We start from the raw sequence: 20,698 nt of genomic DNA, 5'->3' as shown, positions 1-20,698 counted from the left end.
AGTCTTTCAGTATTACTTCTTTTCCTTGTGGTGAAAAGTTTGCTTCTCAACTATCAGAGTTACTCTGTAAAAATTGAATGAATGAATGATATTAATTAATTAATTAGATATCGTTATCTATTTAAGAATTTTCCTATCAGATTCTCCAATATTTAAATAACCAACTATCTTTCATTCCCCACCCTTTTAGTCTCCTATGTATAAATTTTATCTCCAGTTACAGAAATGTTTCTCTAGAACTGCACTGCCTGATATGGTAACCACTGGCCTCTTGTGGCTATCAAACACTTCAAATGCAGCTTAGTTTAAACTTACTGGATTTTTGAGAGTGTGTACCAAACAAAGTAAAATATCTTAATAATAATTTTTATATTGGTTATATGTTAAAATGATAACTTTTAGATATATTTAAATAAGATACTAGTAAAACTATTTTACCTGTTTAGAAAGTTGAAAATTTACAATTGTGGCTTGCATTATATTTCTATTGGAGAGTGCTGCTCTGTAAGATTATCAGTAAACACCTTCCCAAATTCAACATTGATTCTCAGTTCATTTGTTTCTTCTCTTCTTTCCTTCCTTCGTTCTTTCCTTTTCTTCCTGCCTGCCTCCCTCCCTTCCTCCCTCCCTTCCTTCCTTCCTTTCTTTTACTTCAGTTGAGAAGAGAATTTGTGATAATGTTATGTACTTTCTACATGAAAATCTGCCTAAATAAACTTTTGTCCTAGAGCTTTTACAACCTTCCCCCATACTGTTATCATTCAATTCAGGTCTATTCTTTATGATTATTTTTTAAAAATTTGTATTCATTTTTTCTCCATGACTAATTAAATGTTAAGCCTACTCAGAATGAGGTTTTATAAAGCTTTTCTAAACTCAAAAATAGTTTCTCAAAGTTTTCTTCTGTCAATATCAACATCCTTTCTGTATAACATAGAAGGAAGTGTGCAGAGGGGATTGGGGACATTTAGGAAAACCAAGGGATGTATATATATATATAGTATACATATATATATGTATATGTTATATACATATATATATTATATCATCTTTATCTATTCATCAGCTGATGGGCATTTGGGCTCTTTCCATAGTTTGGCTATTATTGATAATGCTGCTGTAAACATCAGGGTGCATGTACTCCTTTAAATCTGTATTTTTTTATCCTTTGGGTAAATACGTACTAGTGCAGTTGCTGGATCAGAGGGTAGGTCTATTTTTAACTTTTTGAAAAAGCTCCATACTATTGTCCCGAGTTTGCATCAGTTTGTTGCACCAGTTTGCATTCCCAGCAACAGTGCAAGAGGGTTCCCCTTTCTCTGCATCCTTGCCAACACCTATTGTTTCTTGTGTTGTTGATTTTAGCCATTCTGACAGGTGTGAGGTGGTATTTCATTGTGGTTTCAATTCGTATTTCCCTGATGATGAATAATGTTGAGCATCTTTTTATGTTTTCTTTGGAAAAGTGTCTATTCATGTCTCTGCCCATTTCTTAACTGGATTATTTGCTTTTTGGGTGTTGAGTTTGATAAGTTCTTCAATAGATTTTGGACACTAACCCTTTATCTCATTCGTCATTTGCTAATATTTTTCCCATTCCATAGTCTGCCTTTTAGTTTTGTTGATTGTTTCCTTCACTGTGCTGAAGCTTTTTATCTTGATGAAGTCCCAATAGTTCATTTTTGCTTTTGTTTCCCTTGCCTCTGGTGATGTATCTGATAAGAAGTTCCTATGGCCAAGATCAAAAAGGTTTCTGCCTGTGTTCTCCCATAAGATTTTGATGGTGTCCTGTCTCACATTTAGGTCTTTCATCCATTTTGGATTTACTTTTGTATATGGTATAAGAAAGTGTCCAGTTTCATTCTTCTGCATGTGGCTGTCCAGTTTTCCCAACACCATTTGTTCAAGAGACTTTCTTTTTCCATTGGATATTCTTTCCCACTTTGTGGAAGATTGGTTGACCATATAGTTGTGGGTTCATTTCTGGGTTCTCTATTCTGTTCCATTGATCTATGTGTCTGTTTTTGTGCCAGTACCATATTGTCTTAATGATTACAGCTTTGTAATGTAGCTTGAAATCCAGAATTGTGATGCTTCTAGTTTTGTTTTGCTTTTTCAGGATTGCTTTGATTATTCAGGGTCTTCTGTGATTCCATACAAGTTTTAGGATTGTTTGTTCTAGCTCTGTGTAAAGTGTTGGTGGTATTTTGATAGGAGTTGCATTAAATGTGTAAGATTGCTTTGGGTATCCACAACTTTGGGTACTCACAGCTATATTTCCCCCAAGTCAACTCTTCATACCTCTTAACTTCCAAAAGATGGTCGCTTTTCTACTTGTAGACTTGCAATTTTTGTTCTCTCAGACCTCTGATTGATTTCTTGGGTGTTCAGAATGATTTGTTAACTATCCTGGCTGTGTCAGAGTGGCAAGATAAGCTCAGGGTCCCCCTACTCCTCAAACATCTTAGCTCCTCCCCCTATACTACTAATACTTTTTAACTTGAGACTTCTATATGGTTACTTGTATTATAACATATTTTATAATTATATTATAATTATAACTCTATAACCTCTCCAGTAAAGAAGTCATTATGCTCCATATACTGGTTTTTTGTAAATAGTTCCATAGTGTTTATGTTATCACTCAGTTTTAATTTAATCATGTACTCTTATATCATTAAACTATTTTCAAATAATTATATTTGATTAAAGGACAATAACTTGAACCTATCATACTTTTCCACTCAACATAGTTCACTATGTCTTACTAAACACTTAAAAGCCATTTAAAAGACTTATTTAGGGGTGCCTGTGTTACCCAATCAGTTAAGCATCTGAGCCTTGATTTTGGCTCAGATCATGATCTCAGGGTGATGAGATCGAGCTCCACTCTGGGCATAGAGCCTGCTTAGGATTCTCATTCTTCCTCTCACTCTGTCCCTCCCACCCTGCCTTCTCTCTCTCTCTCTCTCAAATAAATAAATAAATAAATAAATAAATAAATAAATAAATAAAGGCTTATTTAATTTACCTACATGGTCATTAGAGGATTTAGAGTCAGACAGATTTGAATTTAATCACATATGGTGAAAAGTAATGTGACCATAGGCAAGTTGTTACTTCAGTTTTAATTTTATTTTTTATAAATGTTTCTTGAAATAATAACAGATATCTCACTGGGCCATTGCAAGGATTAAATGTAATTATATTATACATTTAAAAGTCTTAACACAAGCCCTAGTATATAATAAGCCCTTAATAAATTTTAGCTGCTATTACTAATGCTAATATGATTTTTGTCTCTTTCAAATTCATAGACTTGCTAAAGAGGACAGGGCTAAAACCTTTGAGGCATCTCACATCTCTGTCTTTTTTTTTTTTTTTCCCCTCAAGGGTAATTCTCTTTCTATGGCTAAAAAAGTAGTAAATCATGGGTATTACCAATATGTTAATCCCATACTTAAAACATTACTGAACATTATATCATACTGACTTTCCTCAGCAATATTTCACATGTTCAGTATGGTTAAGTAAGGACTCATGACCTTCCTTGTCTTATGAAACTCAGCAATGTTTGAGTCAGCAATTATGACTAGTCCCCTAGGAATGGGATGGATGACTCTATGGCTCTATGTCATTTAAATGAAAAGGAAAATCAAAGTGTAATCTTAAAAAAGAAAGAGATTGAGATTGTCCATATGCATGTGTAAATAGAGAAATACATCAAATGAATAAATGCACAACTATGAAATTCTTTAAGACAATGTGTGAATTGTTTTATTAGCTTTTCTAAAAATCTCCAATTTTACTGTATGTGAGACAAATAACAAACTTTTGGCACCATTTATCAAAGAATGTGTATTGAAATACTTCCTTCAGTGTTGACTATAAGAATTATATGTGTTTCTAGTCTTATTTAGAGACTTTTTTCTGTAATGAATAATTTGAATACACATCAATATTCTACTTTCCTGCTGAAATGAAACAAAATTCCCTAGTGTATATGTTTAGTTGCATTCCCATAGGATAGTGAATATGCATTGCATACATTTATAAAGTAAATTATATGCTTAAAGATATAATAGCCCTTGCTTTTAGGCAGTTGTTTTCTCCAAGGAATTCAGCACATTCATATTGACTTTGGAAAAATGAAAAACAAGTATTCATTCTTGACTCACCATACTACTCCAGGAATAGTTCCTTATTGTCAATGATTTTTTTTTTTTTTTCTGTCAGAAGCCTATAATAGATCCTAAGAGATTTAAGGTGGGAGAGAGACAGAGACAGAGAAAAAAAGGAGAGCATCTAACACAAAGGTTAATTCATTAGGTCAAAATATTTAAGCTCCAAAACCACCAAATAAGCATCAAAACCTTGGTAGAATCTTTGTCTTCTAGATTACAGCTACCTCTAATAAGATAAAATATTAAATACATTTTAAATATCATTAAGGAAATTAACATTTTCAGAAGATCAATATTTTCTATTTGGATAAATAGGAGTTTAAAAAAGTATGTCATGACTCAGTTTTTTGGGCCCTTAATATTATGTATCACCCTAATTGGGGGGGAGGCATTTCATATGGGTAATTTGGTAAAAATTAGTTTTATTAATAAGTCCATTTACACACTTTTCCCTTGTAACTAAGGACATGCCTTTGCAAGATCACCACAAAACTAACTGCTCCATGTGGTCATTAAATATATGACATTTGTAACCATGGAAATGTCAGCTTGAAATATTGTGATACTCTAAATTAGTATTTTCCCTACACTGAGGAGAAACCAAGTATCAGAAAGATGAAATTATTTGCAAAAATAAAAAAATGGAGAAGAAAAGCTGGAAAAAAATAAAAAAGAGTATATTATCATGGTTAAGAGTATGCACCGATTTGCCATTGTGTTTTAAACCAGAGTGCTGGCACTTACTGTGTAATCTTGGGCAAGCTGATTAACCATTTTAAGCCTCAGTTTCCTTATGTGTGACATGGAGCCAATAATAGTACTTAGAAGCTTTTTTTATGCTAGAGATTACAGTGGAATTTAGGAGAGAGAGACCATGTCAAGGACTTATATTAGAAATTTGTAGGTTTGACAGTTGTCCTAAACCTCTCTTTTCCCATTTAGAACTACTGTAGAGTTGTTCTATCTTTATGGGCCACTTCTGGTTCCATTTCTGTCTTCTGCTTAATCTTTGGTCAATTGAAACTGTGCTGTGAGAAGTGCTGGAGCATAATGGTTAAGCACTCAGATTCAAGACTAGTCTGCTGAGGCCTGAATTTTAGTTCAGCTATGCGGCTTAGGGTTTGTACTTTTCCATAACTCAGTGTCTTCACCTGTAAAATAAAAATAATCCTCAAGCCTGTATCATAGGATTAAGTGAATAATGTATGTAAGGCGCTAAGAACAGTAGCAGGCTCACAGCAAGGGGTGTGTGTTTGTAGCTAGTTGTTGACAAACTAAGAAAAAAATGTGTGAATTGTTTTATTCAGTTTTTTAAAATCTCCATTTGCCAATTCTACTATATGTGACATAAATAACTGGAACGTCTTTCCAAAAACAAAATTTTTATGAATCATGCTCTCTTTTCTGTTTTGCTTTGTTTTAACAAATACATACCCATCAATTTTAATTTGAAGTAATGTATAAAAATGACTCCATTGCATTACTGTATTTCATTTCGATAAAATAATCTAAAAAAATAATTCTTATTACATGTTTTGTTAAATTTTTCCAAGTCCCATCCAAGAGAGTAATCACAGTGCCCCTATCATTTCATTAAGAATAAATGACATGGTGATGGGTATTAAAGAGGGCACGTTCTGCATGGAGCACTTGGTGTTATACGCAAACAATGAATCATGGAACACTACATCAAAAACTAATGATGTAATGTATGGTGATTAACATAACATAATAAAAAAATGTAAAAAAACTAATGATGTGTGGTGACTAACATAACATAATAAAATAAAATGAAATTTTTAAAAAAGAAAAAAAAAGAATAAATGACACAGCTGAATGTGTAATTACTTTTATAGAGACCAAGGTGAACATTGTTAGAAATACTCAGATTGTCAGAATGAAGTTTGTAAGAATAATAAATGTGTTCATGTCCATAAAGTTACTTTATGAAATCCTTCCATTTTAAGCCAAATCTGGTTTTGTTATTAATGAAGTAGATTATTCATTTCTGTACACTTTCATCAAAATTAAGTATATTAATCTTGTACAGATGTAATTTCTCTAAGATAGAAATTCTGCTCACATGTTTCCTCACCAAGTGTTTCAGTCCAATTCTGTATGGTAAGGAAGAAAAAAATTTTGTGTCTTGGTAAATGAATAAAGAGGCTTTCTATTTATTAGAGTGGACATAATAGAATAATTATGTATTCATGGTGGTCAGTTTTCTATAAATATTGGAATCCAGTAATTACTATAAAACTGCCTGTTATTTACTCATTTGGAAGACTTAAAGGAGCATGAATATGCATAAACTACTTCTAGAAGTCAAAAAATATAGTTTGTTTTGTTCTTTGGGTTGCTATAGAAATACTTTGTGCTTTTAAAAATATATCTGCTACCTTCATCATCTTGAGCTAGGCAGAGACTGAAGTGTATTTTTGGTGCAGGTACAATTCATTTAATATAGTTCTTCTCTTACAGATAGTGTGATCAGACCTTTCCTTTCTTCTTCCTTCTGCCCTTAAGGGTGGAAACAACAAAAATTTGCCTGTCCTTTATCTCTCACTGTTCTGATTTTGTTCTCTCTTTTCCAGTGTTATCATTAGCTAATCTGAGAATAAAAAAAGTGTATAGAAGTATTAATGAAATATATTCCCTTGCCACCCCCCACCCCCTTAAATTTTTCTGGGTCCTGGGTCACATTATGTTAAATGGATTTTGAGAGATAAATCTTGGTTGTCTTCTCTCTCCAGCTGGTCCTCCAACTCATTTTGGAAAAGAGAATCTAATATTAAAAATGCAGATTTCTGTGATGCTAATATTTCATGTAGAACAGGAGCCATCTGTTAGTCCTCAAATTTACCCAGGTTGGTGTCTACTTACTTTGTTTGCTTAAAAGACAGGCTTTAGTTTCAGAAGAGTTGAATTTTCATTTTAGAAATCTAAGGAGCCTTTTCTGAACTCACATCCTATTTAGCATCACATTAATTTACAAGCATTTCTAGAAATAAATTGCTATGGAATTCAGAAGTGCGTAAGAGTAATACTATAATTACAGAAAACTAAAGATGTAAGATAGTTTACTCAACAATTTCCTGCATATAAGGATGGAAATGTTCACAGTTAAAAAAAAAAAAACAACAGTAGTACTTGGCTCATTCAACTAATCTTATTTGTGTGTATGTTCGTGTTGAGTCAGATCCTCCAAGTTCAAGAGCTACATTAGATTTTTTTTTCCCTTCTGTTTGGATGAAGGATCACTCCTTTAGTCAGCATTTCCCACAAATCCTCTGGGAATTGACTAGCTTAGAATAAACCACCAACCTAAAAGTCCACACAGTCCCTCTACAACAAGGATTCCCAGGAATCAGGAGGAGGAGAGGGTGTGGCTCTATTGTACCTTTCTCCCTATTGTCTTCTACTTTTTTCACTTCTTCCTCCTCCTCTTCCTTCATATTCTCCCTTTCTCTATTCCTCCTCCTCCTCCTCCCCACCATCCTCCTCCTTCTTCTCTGTGGTAAAAACACTTAACATGAGATATATCCTCAATAAATTCTCAAGTGCACAATATAGTATTGGTGTCTGTAGGCACAATGCTGAACAGCATGTCTCTGTTCATCATGCATAATGATACACTTTAAACAGCACCTCCCCAGTCATACTTCTCCCCATTCCCTGGTAACCACCATTCTACTCTCTGCTTCTTTGAGTTTGACTACTTTTTATTCCCTGTGGAAGTGGAATCATGCAGTATTTGTCCTTCTGTGACTGGCTTGTTTCACTTAGCATAATACAGATTCTATGTTGTCACATATAACACAATTTCCTTCAGGTTTTTAAGGTTGAATTATATTTCATTGTCTGTATATACCACATTTTCTTTTTTCATTTATGCATTCATGGAATTTACATTGTTTGCATGTCTTGGCTACTGGGGATAATGCTGCAGTGAACCTGGAATTGCCGCCATCTCCTTGAGATCCTGACTTCAATTCTTTTGAATATATACCCAGAAATGAGATCGCTAGATCTTACGGTATTTCTATGTTTAATATTTTGGGGAACCTACTTACTTTTTAACACAGCAGCTGCACCATTTTTCATTTCTACCAAGAGTGCACAATGGTTTCGGTTTCTCCATATCATCACCAACAGATGTTATCTTTTTTTTTCTTTCATAATAGCTGCACTACAGGTGTAGTGCATTTTTTGATGATTAGTGATGTCGAGCATCTCTACATATTGTTTCATATACAATAATGTCATTTGTATGTCTTTGGAGAATTATCTATTCAAGTCCATTTTAAAATCAGATTATTTGAGCGTTTGTTATTGAGCTGTAGGAATTCCTTTTATATTTTGGATATTAACCTCTTTTGGATATATGGTTTGCAAATATTTTTTCCTATTCTGTAGGTTGCATTTTTTATGATTGTTTCCTTTGCCATGGCAATTATAACTAGCTTAGAAATGAATTGCTAGGTAGAGAGATCTGACCATAGTGACTTCTGTTGTAGTAAACTGTTGTCTGCTTACCAAAAGATCATTTTAAAAGTAGAGAAAGAATAATGACCATGAAAGCAACAATGTGGGATGTTCCGTCTCACCTTTTACTAATCATTATTCAATGAATGCTGTCTGACTATGGAGTAGGTGGAAAAAACTGAGGGTATAGCCCCTACAAAAGCCAAAGGTGACTTTAAATATGCCCAAACACCATGTTTCTGGAATATCTGTGTTTGGAATGGGACCTTTGGTAGAAAACACAGAGCTACTTCTCATTTCCTCCTTTGAAGATGGTAAGTAATAATGATGATGCTAATGATAGTGGAATCCTGATCATTTTCTTCTAAAAGGATCTGACATTTCTTAGCATGTTATTGTTCATATGTAATTTTTATAGTGTCCTCCTGTACAGTTATAATGAATGCACACCGTACTCACAAAGCAAAAGGATTGAAATTTCATTAAGCTTCTTATAATTACCAATATAACCTAACAAACACACTCATAATAATCTTTAAAAAAATTATGTGTAACATTTCTCTCTTTTTTGACTGAATACTATATGAGTTTCTCTTCATATAACAAAGATTTTATAATCTTTTTCTATAGGAATAACAAACAGGTAATTAATTTTATTCTAATGGGGTGATTATTTTTTTTTCTTACTGAATTTTAAAAAAGCTTATTTCAACATCACAACTTGCTGTAGGCAATGCCAGTAAATTTTTAGAATGTTATCAAATATGAGAAAACCTTTCATATTTAAGATGAAAGATTTGGAAAATTTTCCACAGGCTGGTTTCTAGCTTTTTATATTTCAAACCTTGTTCCTTTGCCACCACCCATATAATTCTAGTGCCAGATTTTGTGGGACATGTTCATTTCAGCATATAACATTTAGCCCTTTACTTTCAAGTCACAATGGCACAACACCCTGTAGGGGTATTACAGGAAGCCATTTCTTCACAGGGACATGTAGGAATAACTACTATCATGGAAGTGACAGCAAACCATACAAATAAATTTCTCTAAATCAAAACTCAATGTATCCTCAATACAACTTCCTCTTTAGTGCATTCCCAAGATGTCTTTGGTCACTCTATAAGCTATATCTGTAACTGTAAGGATGAGAGATGGGAAATCAGAGTGAAAATAGTTATAGAAGAAAATATATATAGAAGAAATGCTTCCATGAAGAAGTAGGGAATGTCATGGGATTAGGTAGTAAGAGGAACAGATCTGATAAGTCAGAAAATTTCCCTAAGTGGTACTTGAAGCTGAAACTGGAATGATGAACTCATTCTTAGTAACCAAGTGATGGTGGTAGAGAGAGGTGAAGCAGATTCCAGGCATAAGGATGAAAATGCACAAAGACTTTGAAGCAGGAATGTACTATGATGAGTTGAGAAACTGAAAGGGAATGTGGTATGCCTGGAGGTCAGACAGTGAAGACAAAAAAGTCATCCTGTTTGGTCTGAGTAGGTCACATTATGTTGGGGTTTTTTTCTGAAGAAAAGGGGGAGCCATTAAGAGTTGACATTATAAGTTTGCATCAATACCAGAATACTCTGAACACGGTGTGGAAAATGGGTTGGAGGGGGAGACACAAATTAATGCAGGATGTCCACTAGAATGCTATTGCCCTCAATTAGGAAGAAATTGACCCAGAGTGAGCAGTAATAGAGGTAACAATAATTGTTCTTTCATTCATTCTCAGCAATACTGTATGCAACTGAACTAGATTTTACATCTGTTATTTTTTCTTTTTAATTTTGATAGGCATTGATTTCTAATTGATACAAAGCTAGTAAAAATTATGAAATATATGAATTTTATATTTTAAACTATTAAAATATTATTTTAGTTTTTTTTTTCTCGTTAATGGTTCTCCCATCCACTAAGTTACTCAAATTAGAAATCTCAAAATGATTGGTCCTTCCTGCACTCAACATTCTACATATTTTCACAAAGTTTAGTGTCTTTGATCTCAGGATTTTTGGTTTTTGTTTTGTTTTGTTTTTAATAATCACTGTTCTCATTTCTACCTCTACTTTCATTACCATTTAAAATAACTCATCTCTTAATCATGGCAGCATTTCCCTAATGATGACCCTCTCCACTATTTCCAAGCTCTCCTGTATTCAAATGTATTCTCCAAGCTGCCTTTATCATTATTCTCCCACCATGCAAGTCTAGCCATGTCATTCCAGTGATGGCATTGACAACTGGTAAGATGCAATGAAACCCTCACAAATTTGCTGCAATCTACCTGTGTAGGCTCATTTTTAAACCCCTTCACTCCTACTCTTCCTCCCCTCACACACTTATCTACACAGTACCCTGCACATTTTATTCTTTTATACTCCTTTACTTTTGATCATGTTGTTCTTTTGACAGCTACTCTCTTATTATTTGTATTAATCAGTATGCTTAGAGATGCCAGGGAGAGAAACACATCTCAGAATAGTATAAGAAAAATAAGTATTTTGGGGAAAGGCAAGTATAGAGAGGATTTTAGGCAGATGTGTATGCAGGGACCCAAATAGTACTTTCATTGCTCTCCTCATTTCTCGTTTCTGCTTCTTCTTCCTTTTTTTTTTTTTTTTTGTTTCATACTAGTTTATTTAGGGGTTCCATTTTCACTCCTCAATAGATTTTATGTGTTTCTCATATGCTTCTTAATTCATTAATTCATCCAGTTCTGAAGGATTACTGAGTGCTATTTTGATTAGCCAACCATCTTCATAACAAGATTTGTTGACAAGTCCTGGATTTTCTTCAAGAGCTTCATTAATTTCAGTTACTTCTCCTGATAGAGAATAGAGTTCACTAGCAGCTTTCACACTTTCCAAGCACCAAACTCATCTTGTTTGTTCAGTTTTGTCCCAACTTCAGGCAGACTACAGTAAACAACATCTCCCAGAGCTTCCTGTGCAAAATTGCTGATTCCCACTGTTCCAATACCATTTTCTGTTGTTATCCGTTCATGTTTGTCTGTGAATTTACGCACGGAGAGCCGAGCGGAGCCCGAGCGCAGTGTCCGGACGGCGCCCGCCCTCAGCCCCCAGGGCCGCGTCAGGCAGGGTGCGGCGGGCGCGGAGGCGACGCGCACACTGCCGGCCGCAGCCCGCACGCTCCGCACCGCTCGCAGCGCCATGTTCACAGACGTGCGGGAGTCGCGGTTCAAGGGGCTCGACAACCCCAGCCGGCAGGGGCGGGGCGGGGCGGGGCGGGGCGGGGCTCTCGTTTCTGCTTCTAAGGGAAGGAGGATATGATGGTCTGTTAGAAGAGAGGTAAGTACATAGGTCAATAAGCATCTCAACAACTCTACAATATCAAGATCTCAAGAGAAATTGAAGAGAAGGGGGAGACAACATTTCCCAAAGTTTGAGCTACATACTCCTCAGTGAGCAAATCTCTTTGGCAAGAGGGATGGGTATTCTGAGAGGTTAGGCCAGGTCATGTGCCCACCCCTTATGGTACTCAGGTATCATGAATGGCCAAACAACAGGCCCACTAAGACCCAATGGAGTAGAGAGAGGGAGACAATTTCTTAACAGAAAACATTACATGCCTTCCTATTTTTAGTTTTTATAATTAGGCTTATGACCCACTGTGAATTAGTTTTTATTAAGGGTATATATATATATAGAAAGATTTGAAGATTGTTTTTTCTACATGAATATCCAATTGTTGCAGTACCTTTTGATGAAAGCACTTGCCATTCTTGATTGGATTGCTCTGTCCTCTGCCAAAAATCAAATGAGAATATATATGTGGGTGCTCTATACTGTTCCACTGACTTATTTATCATTTCTTAATTGTTTTGATTACTAAAGTCTTGTAATAAGTTTTATGGGCAGGTAGTTTCAATTCCTTTATTTCTATGTAATTTTTAAGATTGCTTTGGACATTCTGGTTACTTTGAATGACAAGTGAATTTTATAAGTAACTTGTCAACTTCTGCAAAATAGCTTGCTGGGATTATGATTGAAATTGTTTGAATCTATAGAATAATTTATGAATAATTGACCTCCAAACATTAACTCTTCTTATAAGCATAGGATATCTCTTGTCTTAAAATTTCTCTCATGAATGTTTTTGAGTTTTCACTGTCGCAGTCTTGCATATATTTGTCAAATTTATTCCTATTCATTTGTTTCCTGATGCTAATGTAAATAGAATAACTTTTGAATTTTATTTTCTAATAGTATGCTGTTCATATATAAAAATATAATTTATTACATTAAACTTAAATATTGTGATTTTGCTAAATTCACTTATTCTAGAAGGTGTATTATAGATTTCTCAAGATTTTCTATGTAATCATTTTATGTATATTTAGAGGAAAATTTACATCTTTATACTATTTATTTATTTGCCTTGTTACAACAGCTAGACATTCCAGTACAAAGTTGAATGGAAAGTATGAGGCTGGGTATCCTAGTTTGTTTCTAATCTTAGGATGAAAGTGTTCAATATTTAACCATAAAATATATAATCCATAGGATTTTTTAAGGTGCTCTTTTTCAGACCGTGGAAGTTTGTTTTTCTAGTTTGAACTTTTTTTTAAAATCATGAATTCAGTTGAATACTTCTAACTCTCTGCATGTATTGAAATGAACCTACAAATTTTCTCAATTATTTTATTAACATGCTTAATTACATTGATTAATTTTTAAATGTTAAATTAACCATGAACTCTTTGGATAAATGCCAACTGGAAATGATATGTCACACTTATAATATATTGCTGGATTTGATTTGATGGTGTTTTGTGTATAAGATATTAGTCTCTAACTTCTTTAGAAAAAAATGGTATCAAGTTTTGGTACTTGGATTAAGTTCTCCTTGAAAAATGAATTGAAAAGTGCTCCCTGTTCTATTTTTCAAAAGATTTTGTATAAACTCGGTGATTAAACAAAATTTTTTGTTAAATATTTGTTGCAATTTAACAGTAAAATTATCTGGGCTTGGACTTTTATTTGTAAGGAAGTTTTTGATAAAAGCTGAATTTATTTAATAGATAAAGGGCATTCAAAATTCTCTGCTGTATCTTGTTGGTTTTAGCAAGTTGTGTTTTTTTAAAAAGTGTCAATTTTATGTAAGTTGTCAAACTTCTTGGCATAAAATTGCTTCTTATCCTTTTAATATCCGCAATATCTAGTGATACCTTTTTTTCATTTTTGTGTTTACTTACTTCCTCATTCTTGCTAGGTGTTTATCAAGTTTCATTAGTCTTTTCAGTGAACCAACTTTTGAATATAAAAATTTTCTGTTTCTTGCTGTGTTTAATTTAATTGATTTCTGTTCTTTTTACTTTCTTTCACTTACTTTGACCTCAGATTATTCTTGTATTTTAACCTTATTAGGTTTTGATTTTAGACTTTTAGTTTCCAACATTAGCATTTTAATGCTATAAATTTCCCTTCAAATACTGCTTTTACTGCATCACATATAATTTGATATATTTTTTGAATCACTAAGATATATTTTCTAATTACTCATGTGATTTATTATTTGATCAGTGGCTTATTTAAAGATGTGTTTTGGGGGTGCCTGGGTGGATCAGTCGGTTAAGGGTCTGCCTTCAGCTCAGGTCATGATCCCAGGGTCCTGGAATCGAGCCCCACATTGGGCTCCCTGCTCAGTAGAGAGTCTGCTTCTCCCTCTCCCTTTGCCACTCCCCCTTCTTGTGCTCCTCTCTCTCTCAAATAAATAAATAAAATCTCTTTAAAAAAATAAAGATGCATTCTTTAATTTCCAAATATTTGGGGCTAATTTTTTAAGACTAATTATTATGTATTTCTAATTGAATGTTACTGTTGCCAGAGAACATACACTGTATGATTTCAATGCTATTAAATTTATTGAGTCTGTTTTATTGACCCAAATATGATCTGTCTTGATTGATGTTTCCATTGCACTTGAAAAGAATGTGTATTCTACCGTTTATGTAGAAGTATTCTACAAATGTTCATTAGGTCTAGTAGCTTGATAACATTATTCAAATCATCTATATTTCTTCTGTCTTCTTGTTTAATTGTTCTTTTAATTTTTGAAAAAAGGCTGTTGAAATCTCCTGTGATTGTGGAATTATCTATTTTTTTAATTTTGTCAATTTTTTTTTTATATTTTGAAGGCCTACTGTTACTCAAATAAAAATTTAAATTGTTATATTTTCCTGGAGAAAATATATTTGACTATTTGTCATTTTAAAATGTCCATATATATATATATATATATATATATATATCTGGTCATACGCGTTTGCTTAAAACATAAGAAATATTCATGTAGCCCTGTAACTTTCTTATGCCTACTGTCTGTATTTTATATATATTTTTCCCTAACTAGTGAGGTTCAATATATCTATTTATATAAATCAGTTTTCCCTTTTGTAGGTACACTTAGACCTTGCTTTTTTATGTCTTATTATAATTTAACTTTTAATTGAAGTGTTTGCATATTAGTATATGTCATTTTTATGTAGATGAGATTTTATAGCTTTTTGTTTTACATCCTAAAATTTTTGTTTTATATTCTTAATTTTTATATTTTTTATTCATTTTACATTTTTTAAAATTCTCCTTTCTCCTTGTTTCTCTGTTTCCCTTTACCCACATTATTTTGGATTAACTAAACATATATTTTTTTAGAATTTTATTTTGATATGTCCATTTATCTTTGCATTCATTTTATAGAATTTCTTTAAAGATTACAGTATTCTTCCTTGACATTTTATAGTTTATTTAACATTAATATTGTACCAGCATATTTATTTATTTATTTATTTACTTATTTACTTACTTATTTATTCTAAGCCCCCACTTTTAATACAGAATGAACTCTCCCAACCTGAGCATAGTGGTATTATTTAACAGTTAACATCTAAAAGCTGCACTTTAGGAATGTTCTGAGAGTTTTCACAGCTACTGGAAAAGCTTTAAAAAGAAAAAGTGGGGGTTAAAAAGAAGGCTTCAGACAGTAGCATAGTATAACTGGTATGAATACAGGCTTAGATCTTATCTCTCTGACTACATTCCTCTATTTTTCTACAAAATCCTTTTAGCATCTGATAGTTTCATCAGATTTTTCATTTTCAACAAATAACCCTTACTTCCCACCATGTCCCAGATAATTGAGAGTCTTAAGATATCCTAGAGGTGGTCCTCAAGCATTGAGTCCCCTTTATATATAAGGCAACCATTCATTTTAATTTCTGTTGGAACAGGGTTTTATGCGCCACACTGAACTTTCACTAGAGCACATAGGATATTCAAAAATGTTTTCCAAAGCTCTCTTTTGTCCCATTTGGGACAATCAGAATGTAATAGAAGTGCCAGCATATGTAAAATGTAGGAATGTTTCAAATATGTAGAAAAATGCATTCCATTTTTCTAATATATACATTATAATATTATATGTATCACATTTATAGATATTATAAAACTACTATAATAATTTGGTATTTTAAATAATTACATTTATTTTAAAGAAACTTCAGATGAAAATAGTGTTTTTAAAAAATTTACCTATTTCCATCATTTCTGATTCTAATTATGTTTTACATACATTGTAGGACATCATCTGATATCCCTCTTCAGTCTGAAAATCTTTCTATAGCTTCTGTTGCAGTGAAAGTCATATTAGTTTATTTTAATGGAATATGTCTTTGTTTTAATTTTGTTTTTGAAAATATATTTGCTACATATACAATTTTGGATTGATGATTTTTTCCTTTCAATATTGTATAGATGTTATTTCATTGTCTTCTGTCTGCCAAAGCCTCTAATGAAATGATAGCTAAATTTGATTCATTCCTTTATGTAATTTTTCATTCTTTTCTAGTTGATTTTAGGATTTTCTCTTTGCTTTCATATTCACTAATTTGACTTTTGAGGGTCTAGATATGAATACCTTTGTATTTATTCTGTTTGAGGTTGCCTGAACTTTTTGAATTTATCTCTAACCACATTGGGGAAATTTTCAGCTGTTATTTCTTTAATAAATATTATGCTACATTTTCTCTTCCCTCTCTGGGATTCCAAATGTTAAGCATTTTAATATTGTCCCACAGGTTCATGAGACTGTTTATATTTTTTTCATCTTGTTAAGCTTTTTCTAAAGATTGAATAATTTATTTCTTTCCTCAATTATCAAGTTTACAAATTCTTTCAATATGAATCTGCTATTAATCTATTGCATTAAAAATAGATACTTCATGTTTCAGTTACAAAATTCTGTTTTCTTCATTTCATTTCTAATTCTTGATTGGGTGTTTCTATCCTGTCATTTATTACAAACAAATTTTCATTCAGCATGATTTTAAAAACTACCTTAAATTTTTGTTTATTATTGCTGACATCTCTCTCATTGGGGGGATGGTCTCTTCTCTTGGTGGTGTATCACATATTTCTGTTTCTTTGGGTGCTATTTAAGTTTTCTATTGTATGCTGGACACTGTGAAAAATGAATTATAGAGATTCTGAATTTTGTTTTGCTTCTCTGAAAAATATGCCTTTAAAAAATAGGCAATTAGCTTGGCTGAACTCAGACTTCAAACTCTGTCTCCACTCAGGGAGACAGCAACTGAAATCTCTTCAGGTCTTCAGTCTTCACTATATTTCTTGGAATATGCCTTGTGCATATCAGTATCAGGTTAATTGTTCAACCAGCAGTTTGGGCAGATTTTCCACGTTATGTGGGGCTTCCCAATGATGGCACCATTCCACTTCGCTTTCCTCTTTCACTTTCCAAGTGCTGTGGTTTCCCCAAATTCTCTTCTTCATTTCTTCAAGTTTGTGAGAGTACATCTTTTCTATCCCCACATTAAACACTCCACATGGCAAACACTGGAATCCTATCCTCAGAGTACAAACTGCAAAAAAGGTGGAGCTTAAATAAGGCCAATTATTTCTTCCTCATGTCAGTATCCCATCAGTGTATATCTGTTTTTGTTTACTCTCCAGTACCTTGAGTTAGGTTTCATGTATTGTGTACAGTTATATTTATTATCTGTGGAAGGATTATCACTATAAGTGTTACTCATAATTTTCCATTGTGCATGTTGTTTGCCTTTCTTATTATTTCTTTGTAAAGCATTGGCATATTTTTTTAATTGAAGTATACCTGACCTGTGATATTGTATTAGTTTCAGGTGTACAACACAGTGATTTAAAATTTCTGTACATTATTCAGTGCTCATCACAGTAAGTGTAGTCACCTTCTGTCACCATACTTTATTACATTCCCTATGCTGTACTTTTTATCTCCATCACTTACTTATTTTATAACTGGAAGTTTATACCTCTTAATCCCCTTACCTACTTGCCTTTCTTATTTATTTAATTTTTAAAGGATAATACGCTGTGGAAAAATATATAAGTAATATTAATCTCTATTTAAAGAAAGATATGCTAAGATATGCATCAACATATATGAAACCACACACATGTATACATAGATGTACACCTCCAACGTCACTGAGATTAGCTATTAATAGATTTGTGTGTATAGTTCTAGAGTTATATCTCTGCTCAAGTGTTACTTTACAAAATAATATGTTAATAAGTGTTTGTGTGTGTTAACAAACCCTGACATTATTCTAAATCTTATTCTGACATTTTGTCTCTTTATTATCTTTCTAATATTCCATGGTCTTCTATTCATATCATTCTGACCTTCACCATCATCTTCTTCACCACAAAATCTAACACTTACTTTGTGTTTATTCCATTTTTACACATGCTAGTACATGTACACGTTTTTATTACTCATTATATATGATGTTTATAATTTAAGCATATATTTCTTAAATTTACTGATGAAAAAATTGAGATCTTTGTCTTGATTTTGCAAATATTAAGAATCTAGAATATGCTGCTTAATGCTCACAGCATATAAATAATAGACCCAAATATATAGAGAATGCTTATTTTTGACAGTTTCAACAGTTTAATACAACACAACTTATTCAAATATTTATTCAATTATTCATATTGCAGCATTAATGTTAAATCTTATAAAAACTATATTGGCAGGTCAATGTATGCATAAGGAGCATTAAAATATACAGTTAGAGAGGTAAGATTAGGTCAAATTAAGAGCCATGAATGCAATGCTAAAGACTTTGTAAATTATGCTTAAGCAACAGAAAACTAACAAAAATCTCCAAGCAGTGGAATAATATGATTACAGTGACTTGATTAACAGTTTGAGTGTCAGTTATAAGCTGTAGGATGTTATGACAAGAAAACTAATGATCAAACTATTGCAGAAGTTTGAGGAAGATTGTGTGTACTCAAATCAGGCAGTAGAAAAAGAAAATTATAAAAAGGGTATGGATACTAGAGATCAGTTATATAAAAAAAGTAAGTCAACTTAGCAAATTAACATATTAGTGTTAAAGCAAAAAAGTACAAATAAATGCCAAATGAAGTCTAGATATTAAACTGTATTAAAGATGACTCAGAGCAAAGCAACTGTTTTTCAAGAAGCTAGATAATTGAGGTTCTTTTATTTTTCCCCCTGGCTTGATTTGTGTGGAGATAACATGTTCAACTCTGATTCTTTCAATCTTTCATTTGCTTCCCTGTTAGAAATAGTTCGTGTTTACTTTCAAATAATTGCAGCCTTTTATTTAGAAATATAGCATTGTGGGAAGTGTTCAAACACACAAACTACTATTTAAACACAGAGAAGAAAGTTACCTAAATTGCTCAGAATTTTTATAAATTACAAATGTAGGTGTAATAGTTACATTTCAGTCAGTAGGTTGTTTAAGTTATTTCACTTATCGTGTTGAATAAATTATGTGGAACATATCATCAATTATGTAATTACAAGGGCCAAAACAAAGGGGACTTGTGTTTTACGCTTGTGCAAATTTAACGGACTGTTAATGCTCTCTTCAGTAATGCCTAATTCTATAGTGGTTATACAGAGAAAGAGTTGAATGTTTTACATACATTCCTCTCAGATAATGATATATATTATTTCTGTAATGAAATGTTCTCAAATGTGTTTCACATCCTTTTTGATTAAAAAGAACTAATTTTAAATGCATGATTATTACAGAAGACTACAACTTGAAGTCTCTTGAACATTTTAAACTGAAGATTTTCTCATTTTTATCAACTTTTTCTATTTAATTTTCACATGCACTACCTTTATTTTGTTACATTTAGAGTTGCCACTGCTGACTGGAAAAATACAGGCCTAGATATTTCTTCTTTCATAACATATCTACTTCTATTTCCTTGTTTATATTAAATCTTAAGGGGTTTTTTGGTAAGTTATTGAACTGAAAGTTCAAATAAGTGACTCACTGTCAAAGAATAGGTTACTAGTTTATTAATATTTTAACATTTTCCTTAGGCAAATATTAAAGCAATTGCCATTAAGTGAAGGATTTATGAATAAACTGCATCTGGATATAAGACATATAATTGTTGTCTGGGACAATAGCATTACTTTGAAAGGTTTTTAGCCAAAGTATTTATTACTTAGCCTATTAGAACTGCTTTCAAACATGAATTACAGATAATCAACCTCTCTTTAAGATGGATTTACTTCATTTGAAATTAAAATATTTTGCATATTTCTATTAAGGAGTCATATTAATATAAAGAACATTCCTTGTGGTGATTGTGGGCTACGGAAAGCTTGCATTTTGAAACATTAAATGAAATTAAAATAAGATTCTCTTAAAATGAGGCCATGTCTGTCATGAACATTGTTCTTATAATTGATTTGATTATTTAACATAATTATATAGAAAAGTTGAAAATTATGCATATATCTGATATTAACCCACATAAGTGATACACATAAAGACTTTCCCAGCCATAAAAATAATAAATCAAGTAAGTACATCTATTGTGCTTAAGTATGTTAAATCTCAGGTAATTGTATTCTTTTTAATGCCATACAATAAAAGTAATTTTCTCTTAGGCAGAAATATTTACTTTAATTATATTCTGTATAATTTGACAGTCTCTGCTACT

The 20,698-nt window shown here is 32.5% G+C and overlaps 1 pseudogene; it reads right to left on the bottom strand.

The window, feature by feature from the left end:
- Positions 1 to 11,329: 11,329 nt before the first annotated feature.
- On the bottom strand, positions 11,330 to 11,847 carry LOC113929874 (annotated as a pseudogene).
- Between the last annotated feature and the right edge of the window lie 8,851 nt (positions 11,848 to 20,698).

Source organism: Zalophus californianus, chromosome 5 (assembly GCF_009762305.2).
Source record: "Zalophus californianus isolate mZalCal1 chromosome 5, mZalCal1.pri.v2, whole genome shotgun sequence".
In the NCBI taxonomy this organism is placed as follows: domain Eukaryota; kingdom Metazoa; phylum Chordata; class Mammalia; order Carnivora; family Otariidae; genus Zalophus; species Zalophus californianus.
The sequence above is the reverse complement of the archived record's forward strand: the minus strand, read 5'-3'. Positions and strand labels throughout refer to the sequence as shown.